The 10,844-nt window shown below is 37.5% G+C and overlaps 1 long non-coding RNA gene across 1 annotated transcript; it reads right to left on the bottom strand.

Moving 5' to 3' along the window:
• Nucleotides 1-857: 857 nt before the first annotated feature.
• On the bottom strand, nucleotides 858-9,702 carry LOC107182681. The gene is made up of 5 exons (XR_001513397.1): nucleotides 9,406-9,702; nucleotides 7,620-7,732; nucleotides 5,998-6,113; nucleotides 5,323-5,463; nucleotides 858-990 (listed from the first exon to the last, which is right to left on the bottom strand). It is a non-coding gene; the product is annotated as an uncharacterized LOC107182681 (long non-coding RNA).
• Between the last annotated feature and the right edge of the window lie 1,142 nt (nucleotides 9,703-10,844).

Genomic DNA, 10,844 nt, shown 5'->3' with positions numbered 1-10,844 from the left:
CAGGCGAGAGAACCAACTATGCTGATCAACTGAATGCTGTCTCCGTGTCATTCCTTCTTCGCCGACTCTGTCCACACCTTTGGGGACCCCTGGACCTGCTGGGGTTGGACCCCAGCACAAAGGAAAAAGAGAAGAGCCAAAAAAATAATTTTAACTAAAGTAACTGGAAGAAAAACAGTAAAGTCACAAAAAGGGGCTCTGCTTGGGAAAAGGACTTTACATTCTTGTTAGGTTTGAAGTGATGCCTTTACTAATAAAGCCAAAGAAGATGCAGAATATCAGAGAGGCAAGACGGAAGCTCACTTGCTGATCTAACAAAGACAATCAGTGGGAAAGAGAAATTGCAGCTAACATAAAAACAGTAATATATCCAAGTACTTGGCTTATCAGTCTTTACGACATAAAAGAATGGGTGGACAATGTGACTTGCGACTCTACTTCATAGAGACTGGGGTGGCGGGCGGGGGGGGGCAATCTTTTCTGAGGCATCCCCAAATCCTGATTACAGTAAAAAGCAGCCATTAGCACCACCTACTTTATTCATCTTATAATATAAATAAGACTATAATAGCTCCAGTAACACAATGGCACTTTGATAATCCTATAATTCGGAAACCATATAAGGTTAACAGGTTCAGTTAGTTCTCCATATATCCCTTAAATGTTAGCAGTGAATTTTGTTTTTGTTTTGCAGAATTACTAATTTTTTGTATACTCTTTTCTTTGAAGAATAACATGAATACAGAAAATTATATAAGCTTGGTAAATTTTCACAAAGGGAACACACCCATGAAACTAGTAAACAAAACAAGAAACAGAACATAATTAACACCCTAGGTCTTTCAGACCCCATTCTAAACACTTTCCCCAACCTTCAACAAGGATAATCAATCTCCTAAATTCTGACACCACAAATTAGTTTTACCTGTTTGTGAAAGAATCATAATGCATTCACGTTTAGTGTCTAGCTTCTTTTGCTCAGCAATGCATCTGTGAAGTTCACACATTATTACATGTAGTTACAGTTTGTTCATTCTGATCAGTATTCAGTGTCCATTGTGTGACTGTACCAGAAACTTATTTACCCATTCTACTGTTGATAGGCATTTGAAAAATTCCAGTTTGGACTATTACAATTAGCCATGCCATAAACATTTTTGTCCATGTCTTCTGGTGAGTATAAGCACACAATTCTGTTGTGTATAAATCTAGTAGTGGAACTGCTGAGTCATAGACATGAATGTATTCAACTCTAGTAAATAACAAATGAACTTTTATGGAAGAAATATTTTAAGATCTTTATAGGGAAATTTGAATGATTAAATTTTGAAGAAAGTGCTGGCTTTAAAAACTACTTTCAGGAAGGTAAACATATTGAAGTAGAATAGTTGATCCACATTGCTTCCAAAGAAGGCAATTTACTTTAGATTATTTTCACCTACAATTTAGCCTATGACAATAACAGTTAGTCTTGTCCTTCCTAGAACTGATGATGCTAAAAATTCAGAAAAAACTATTGAAGAGCCATCACTATCAATAAAGTAACCGCTTTCTTGACTTGTTACAGACTGCAACTGTTACCAGTCAGAATTCTGCAACAGTTAAGACTGTAGTCATTTAATCATACTCCCACAAATTGAAAGGGACTTCAGAATTAGTGTAACCTCCAGGTAGATGCCCTCTATATCAGTGATCATGATAATAAACATTTATTTAACCCTGGAACAGAAAAAGGACATTAGGCAAAAACTAAAGATATCTGAATAGAGACTTTAGTTAATAACAATGTATCAATATTGGTTCATTAAATGTAACAAACGTACCATATAATGTGAGATGTTAATAATCCTATATAATCCTATATAATAAAAGAGAAACATGTAAGTTGACCATCCCTCTGCTACACTTACCAGCCAATCAGGAGTATGCAAATTAACCCAACAAAGATGGCGAGTTAATTTGCACACACAGGCGCTGGGCGGAGAGCAGAGCCAGAGAGCCAGCAGCTTGGGGGGAGGTGGTTCCCTCGGTCACTCCCCCAAAGCCACGGGGTAGAGAGCAGAATAGGAGAACCAGTGGAGAGTGGAGCAGCTTGGGGAACGTGGCTCCACAAGCCACCAGAGGGAGAGCAAAGAGGGAGAGCTGGCGGCTTGGAGGACTTGGCAGAATGGGAGGCCATGAGACAGAGACAGGGCAGGAAGGGAAAACCAAGAGCACGGGGAGCACCAGGAATACTGGGAATAGTAGTTCTGGTGGCAGCCCCAGGACCGGAAGCAGAAGCCCAGAGCGCGGGAGCACCAGGAATGCTGGGAATTGTAGTTCTGGTGGCAGACAGATCTCCTAGACACTAGAGCAAAGTGTACCTGGAGCAAGTTACTGTTGTGGTGGGGGATGGAGGGAAAGCAAAGATGAGAGACATAAGTAAAATCAGAGTGTCTAGGAAAAATTAAAGGGAAGATATCCTAAAACTTCCAGGAAATCTCCACCAATGAAGCAAAGAAAAAAGAATGCCTCTCTTATTTTGTGAGCAACAAACCAAATGAGTTGGGGTCTCAGACAATTCACTCATATGATTGCAAAGACAGACAGAAACTCCCAGATTGGAGAGAACCCCCCTGAGAGATCCCAGATTGGAGAGGGTGCAGGTCGGGCTGAGGGATCACCACACCCCTCAGTGCACAAATGTCATGCACCGGGCCTCTAGTATAGGAAATAAATGGGAATTCTGTGTACTATCTTCACCATTTTCCTGAAAATCCAAAAGTTTTAAATAAAATTTATTCTTTCTTTGTGTGTGGTGTGTGTGTAATTTCCTGGATACGTTTTATTTTTATTATTTTAAATCTTTATTGTTGAAAATATTACATATGTCCTCTTTTTCCTTCATTGACTTCTCCCAGCCCACCCCTGTCCCCCACCTTACGCCTTCACCACCCTATTGTCTATGTCCATGAGTTATGCATATATGCATATAAGTTCATTGGTTGATCTCATCCCACCCACCAACCCTCCCCTGCCTTCCCTTGAGGTTCGACAGTGTTTGATGCTTCTATGTCTCTGGATCTATTTTTGTTCATCAGTTTATGTTGTTCATTATATTCCAAAAATGAGTGAGATTATGTGATATTTATCTTTCTCCGACTGGCTTATTTCACTGAGCATAATGCATTCCAGGTCCATCCATGCTGTTGCAAATGGGAAGAGTTCTTTCTTTTTTTATAGCTGCATAGTATTCCATTGTGCAGATATGCCAGTTTTTTAATCCACTCATCTGCTGATGGGCACTTAAGCTATTTTCAAATCTTAGCTATTGTAAATAATGCTGCAATGAACATAGGGCTGCATGTATTCTTTCTGATTGGTGTTTGTAATTTCTTAGGATATATTCCTAGAAGTGGTATCACTAGGTTAAATGGGAGTTCCATTTTTAATTTTTTGAGGAAATTCCATACTGTTTTCTCCAGTGGCTGCACGAAGTCTGCATTCTAACCAGCGGTGTATGAAGGTTCCCTTTTTTCCATATCCTCGCCAACACTTGTCATTTGTTGATTTGTTGATGACAGCCATTCTGGCAGGTGTGTGGTGATACCTCATTGTCATTTTGATTTGCATCTCAGAGACGATTAGTAACTTTGAGCATTTTTTCATATGCCTTTTGGCCATCTGTATGTCCACTTTGGAGAAGTGTCTACTTAGGTCCTTTGCCCAGTTTTTAATTGGATTGTTTATCTTGCTCTTGTTAAGTTGTATGAGTTCCCTATAAATTTTGGAGATTAACCCCTTATCAGATGTATCATTGGCAAATAAGTTCTCCCATTTAGTGGATGCTCTTGTTATTTTGTTGATGGTTTCTTTTGCTGTGCAGAAGCTTCTTATTTTGATGTAGTCCCATTTGTTTATTTTCTCCTTTGTTTCCATTGTCCTAGGAATTGTATCAGTAAGATGTCTGAGATTTTGCCACCTATGGTTTCTTCTAAAATTTTTATGGTTTCACATCTTACATTTAAGTCTTTAATCCATTTTGAATTTATTTTTGTGTATGGTATAAATTGGTGGTCCATTTGAAACGATCATAATCTGCAGATTGTAACAGACCTGCTAAACTCCTCTCAGAATGCAATCAAAATGCACTTTAAGAGCTGTTATATGCCCACACACGCATACATATACACAGACATATACACTCTTTTCATCTACAGAGTTAGATACATAGTCATATGGGGGAAGCATTCTACCTATCCTGATTTTGGTTTTGCTCCTAGCAATGACATTATGAACAAAGCTCAGGCTTCCTTTTTCATTCCAACTTTTCTAACCTTTTGAGTATACACTGTAAGTACTTAATCATTAAAAAGCAATACCCTAGTTATCTTTAAACAATAAAGTAAGAGCATCCAAGCTTCAAGTAAAGTCAACTCTTCAATAAATCAAATTTTTGTGGTTTAAATCACTGAGTCTTTGCTTTTACTTCAGGGATGAATAAAGGGAAACAAAATAGACTGTGCCTTGCAGCTAGCAGGGAAAACAAGCAGCCCTAATATGGTATGAGAGCTACTGGACGGACCTCTGGGCAAGAAGGCGGGAGATCTAGCCTCTACTTTGAATTCTGCCACTAATCTGCTCTGTGGTCCTTGAACATTTTCCTGAGCACCTTATCACTGCTTGGCTATGCCAGATATCCTAGTTAAATCTTTTATCATTATCTGTTCTCTAAATCTTTAGACTGTCTAGAAAGAAAAATAATATCCTACCACTGAATGAATGTTTACATCTACTGAGGGATAGGGGCGGGGAGATAATACAATAAAAAGTGGACTACTGTCATACATAGTTTTCCTCTTCATTAACCTGTATTAGTAATCCCACCACTATATACACTGCAAATGTTACTTCCTACTCAGCATTATGACACAGGCCTTGGCTTCCCTTTAGAAGACTATTTGAATTTAACTGTGGTTGTAGAAAGTTTATATCTAAATGCAACTTGAAGTTTGGTTCTTCTATAGCATGAGTTGGCCAATTTTTTCTTAAAGAATCATATATTTCAGGCTTTGTCTCTGTCACAACTCAACTTTGTTGCTGTAGTGCCAAAAGCAGCCACTGACAATATGTGAACAGATCTACCTGTGTTCCAATAAAACTTCATTTACAAAAATACAGTAGTCCCAGCTATAGTTTGCCAATCTCTGCTCTGTAATATCAGGGGAAGGAACATCAACTGGCAAGACTGGTTTTGTAAAACTACATCATGAGTTCACACTGAAATAAACTGGGGGTTTTTTTGCAGGAAGTAAATGCTTACGAATCATGATCTTCACATACCTGAGAATGTTCAAGTTTCCCCTGCGTGAACAGGTCACATCACCAATACCTAAGACAGAGCAGGAAAACACTCTCCCTTACATGGTTGTTACGACATAACAAGGGATGTGTTAATTTATGTAGCAAAATTTACAAGGTGACCTGCAAAAGTAAAATACCAGGTTTTAGCAACTTTAGCAATAAATACAGAAATCCAAACCTCATTGAAGGCAAATATCACTTCTGTATAGTAAGGTAAACTAATTCAGGTAAGTGTCAAGGTCATTAGCTTTCCTGGGAGAACTGTTCTTTTTCCATACAACCCAGTTGGTTTAGACCAGTAGACCCTTGGTTATCCATAATCTGTTAAATTTCCAAGAGGCCAGAGTAACTAACTGAGCTAACACAAGTTATGATTGATTCTGAGATGGGACAGGGGTTGTTCATCTATACACGGTCCAATCAAGCCAAGATCAGATCAGGTCTACCCTACTAAAAATGTTTCATTCTGCAATAGTCACCGCGCTAAATTCAGCACCATGTTGGCTACCAGGTGTTCAGTAGCAGGCTGGAGCAAAGAGCCAACCCACAAGGATCAAGCAAGTGCCTTTTTGAAAACTAATCTTAAAAAAAATTCCTCTACATGGCTTTGCAAAGTAAGCAAAAACCATGCCAAATAGTAAAAAAGGCACTTACTTGACTCCCACAGGCCAGCTCCACACTCTAGCAGCTAAGATGTCACTGGCATGGTACATGGAGAGTGAGGTAGAAACGATATCTTGCCAACCACTGTAGGAATGGTAGTAAAAGACCTAAAAGAATAGAAAAAAGTAAAGTCAATGTAAAAGGAAAAGGCCCTCCTGAGCCTGGTGACATGGATACCTCAGTATATAAGGCCAAAAAAGAAAAGAAAATGTGAAAAGATATTACTTAGGTCAATCTTAGCTGCCAGTTGGTTATTATTACAGTGACCCTTAGGACAAAAGGGAACTTTTAAAAGAATGTGAGTTATAACCTAGAATAAATCCAGATTGTTTACGAGAAACTAAAATATGCATTTTGTCAGAAAAAATATTGACTCTTTGATAACCACATAGTAAATTAATACAGATGTAAAAATAGAGAATCTAAAGCAACAACTCATAAACCAATACTTCTAAAAATTATTTTAAAGAAGGGAAAATTTTTTTAAAAAGGATTTTTTTTTTGCCCCATCTCTATGCATCCAGCATTCAAAACACGATAAAACTATAATAAACAATGAACAATAAGAAATGTTTTTTAAAACTTAAGGGTACCCTGGCAATAGAAGACTCAGGCTTTCCAAATTCATTCAGAAACTTTCACTAGTTTCAGAAACAAGTTTGCAAAACTTGTTCGGTGCACTAAAAAAAACTCTGATTCATTCGCCTAGCCACACAACTCTCTGGTTGAGGAGTTGTTTCAAAAGGCTTGACTCGGCAAATGGAATAAGAGATCATTCAAAAATAACAATGACAATATTTTAAAAGTCTGTTCACAAACCACTACCTCCTTTCCTCGTACCTACATTATTTGTGGGTAAAATAATTGTGAAAAAATATACAGTGGGGCCTTGACTTACGAGTGTCCCAACTAACGAGTTTTTCGAGATACGAGCCGTCTCTCGGCCGATTTTTTGCTTTGAGTTGCGAGCTAAAATTCGTGTTACGAGCCAGCTTCAGATACCCCACCGCTAGTTGGTGCAGCGAATGTCACAGAGAATGCCACAACATCAGCCCAGCATCACGTGTCTCACTCGTTCACTTTAATGATTTGACATACGAGTAATGTGAGTTACGAGCTCTGTCATGGAACAAATTAAACTCGTCAGTCAAGGCCCCACTGTATATTTGCATGATTTGTATGAAAAGCACCAATACTAGTGAAAAAACAAAAATCATTCTCAATTATCAATGCCTCATCTCTTTTTAGCTAATCGTTCCTACCAAAAAAGAAATATTTTCTTCTGCTTGCAGGTTCATTCAGCATCATTTCCTTCAGAACCACAATGGAAGAAACAGGAGATTAAGCTTAATCATTCTTGAGGCACAATAATTTATCCAATAATTCGAGTTTTCATTCTAAATCAGTTTTAGCCTAAAGACTATTCTTGCATTATTCTAAATGCTTAAAGTTGGGTCACATTTTAAGATAGTCTGGTGATTCAAACTGTGCAGGCCTCAATTAACTTAATTAGAATGGGATATTCACTGTTAGTCGCAAGCAAATCTGACCAGACTACATCTTTGGTGCCTAACTAACATTTTCTTCTCAATTTCGGCTTGTGTTTGCCTTACCTTGGCAACAGTCCCTGGAAAGCATCCCATTTATTAGTGTTTCCCTTGCTGCATCAGCATTTCTGGTTAATGCACTACAGCAAATTGTTTGGAGGGACAACCTGAATGAAGCTCTGTGCGTGTATTTTGCAAAATTTTCAATCCATTATCAAAGATGTTAAGAAGAAAAAATCAAAGAAGAAAAAATATTTATCAGAGATTGCCTTTTTAAAACAATGACTACAATGTAAGAATATACACTGGCAAATATATATATGATTTATTATTGAAAGAAATATTTCTTTCACACCAACTACCTGACTCAAAAAGAAGTAACTCCCCTCATTCCTAGACCTTGTTTTCCTTTGCTCCACCAAACCGAGACACAATTCAAGAAGTCTTTTTACCACTTCAGACACATACCCTTTTGCCAAATAAAGATGTTCCAAATTGCAATTTATTCCAAACACACAGAAAAGAAACAATAAATGCCAACAAGTTTCCATCAATAGCTTGTCTGCACTTGAAAAATCTGAGTTTTTATACAGTAAACCATGATTTTGCTGCAGCAGCTTAATCCCTCATAAGCTTACTGTATTACAGCAGATGCTGTTCTGAATTTTACACAAGACATGTTCATCTGTGTAATGAAACATTACTCTTCTCTGTCTTCTCTTGGGAAGTACAAAGGGTTTTCCCAGGAATGTGATAAATGAGGACATTCCACACCAAAAAAGGAAACTGGCTGTTTTGAAAGTCAAAACAACATTCCCAGTCTAACTTTAAAAATGATATAATATATTCCTCTTTCCTACCCCCTCCCAAATACTCAGCTAAAAAGACTTTCAGTCAACAGAAGAATGGTTAAATATGTGAAATAGAGAATGAAACACCACAAAGAAATTAAAAATAAAAAATGAATGAAGTTTAAATATTTAAAGCATTAAGCAGAGAACAAATTGCATAGGATACATACAGTCTCTAATATCTTCTTTTTTTTAATATATTTTATTGATTTTTTACAGAGAGGAAGGGAGAGAGATAGAGAGTTAGAAACATCGATGAGAGAGAAACATCGATCAGCTGCCTCCTGCACATCTCCTACTGGGGATGTGCCCGCAACCCAGGTACATGCCCTTGACCGGAATCGAACCTGGGACCTTTCAGTCCGCAGGCCGACGCTCTATCCACTGAGCCAAACCGGTTTCGGCTCTAATATCTTCTTAAATAAGGTTTAAAACATGCTTACAATACTATATAATGCATATATACATTTATATATATCATAAACACATGGAAATGGTAAATACCAATTTGGAGAGGATGTGACTTCTGGGAGAGAAAACAGGAAATAGGAAGGATACTTGGGGCAGCAATTACAGCTGTAGTTTTAATTTCTCAAGATAAACAAAATATGGCATTCTACTTGTTTTTACAGACGTAATTTAAAAAGACTTTCCCCCTTGTCTGTTTGTCTAAACACAATATAATTTCCTTCTGAAGGAACTCTCTCACCACCCATCCCCCCAAAAGAAACCCTCTGGTGACAGAAGGACCTTTCCAAGTGAGCTGCTTTGACAGCCTGCTGATCAGTAGTAACCTTCTGTCTTTTTTTCCACTAGTGCTATTACTTTCTGATACTGGCTATGATGTGACCTGGAGATTCATAACTCAGGACTCCAGCTTGTCTCTACTTCTAATCTTAACAAAAACTCATTAGAGGCAAGAAATGTATTATAGTTGCCTTTATTTTCCCCCCTTTACTGCAAGCATTAAAAAAGAAAGCCATTATATATTCAAAGCTCACCTGACTTTGTGGCACTTGGCCAAACTATGAACTTGATTTCATTTTTACTCAAACACCAATGCAGAATGAGATATTAAAATTAAAGAACATACTTCCTGGAGTTCAATTCCCCATCTAATAAATGAATATTCCAAAATTCTGCAATATGTTATCATGTAATTCTGATTTAATATCTCTACTATCCTTAGACAGTTCGTTTTGAAGCTTAAGTCAGAACTGGAAGTGAAAAAAAAATTTCACTTTCTTTGGGTTAAAATAAGAACAAAATAAAGAAACAAAAACCAACTATTAATATGCATACATGTAATAAGACATTTACACAGTATACGGATTTCCCTCAAAAATAAAAATAAAAAAATACCACCACCTCTTCCTGATTAGAAAACTCATTTATCCTGTCTATTCAGTGCTTCTAGTGCCAGCACTTAGATCAGGGCAAGAGAAGTTAAAAAAAGAGAAAAACTGACAGAGACAGATATAAGCTGGTATTCTTCTGTTTACAAAAGAAATGCACTTACATTAAAATAAAAAACTTTCAATCTTCTCCTTAGGTTTTTACTACTTCAACTCCAGTCGATCTATTTTTAAATACTTCTTTAAAGTATTCTGATATCTATACTGTTTTAAAATGAAAAATGGGTTTTTATCACACTTGGCCATTTGCCACAGCCCTGCTTCATGGCAAGTAGCAGAATTCTGGCAGTGCAAGATACAGGATACAATGGGGGCAGCTGGAAATACAGAAGATTAGTTCCAAAATAAACATTCCAAAAATCTGTCATCTTTGGAAATAAATATATGTAAGAAAACCCAGAGTTGGCAGCATCTCTTCCAAATAGTTCCTTTCTCCTTCTGCAGTGCCCTAGCCCTTCACTCTTCCCTCTTTCCCCTACTCACTCCAAAAACATGCCAGGTAAATGCATTATGTCAATTTCTTAAATTACGTATAATATAATAGCACTACAGTCTTTTTCATTACTATTTTAACTTAGCATTTTACATAGTCCTGCTTGTTTCAGCACCATCGGTGACCTCTTTTAAGATTATTAGCTCTGCCTGAATCAAAGAAAAGCAAATCCTTCTTCCCATTTCTGTGATTCCCATCACTGTAGTATCCAGGCACAAAGAACAAGATGACCTACAGCTGCATTGTTCACAGAGTGGAAGCATTTAGAACAGTGGTTCTCAACCTTCGCTGCACATTAGAATCACCTGGGAATCTTTTTAAAATCCTGATTTCTGGGCCTCATCCTCCGGAAATTCTGTTTCTTTGTTACTATTGTTGTGGCCCCACCTCATACCAAAGAAATCGAATTTTCTGGAGGATGAGGCCCAGAAATCAGGATTTTATAAAGATTCCCACGTGATTCTAATGTGCAGCCAAGGTGGAGAACCACTGCTCTAGGACTTTTTAACTCACTGACTCATTTATCCAACAC

The sequence above is a fragment of the Myotis davidii genome, unplaced genomic scaffold, assembly GCF_000327345.1.
Source record: "Myotis davidii unplaced genomic scaffold, ASM32734v1 scaffold134, whole genome shotgun sequence".
In the NCBI taxonomy this organism is placed as follows: Eukaryota; Metazoa; Chordata; class Mammalia; order Chiroptera; family Vespertilionidae; genus Myotis; species Myotis davidii.
The sequence above is the reverse complement of the archived record's forward strand: the minus strand, read 5'-3'. Positions and strand labels throughout refer to the sequence as shown.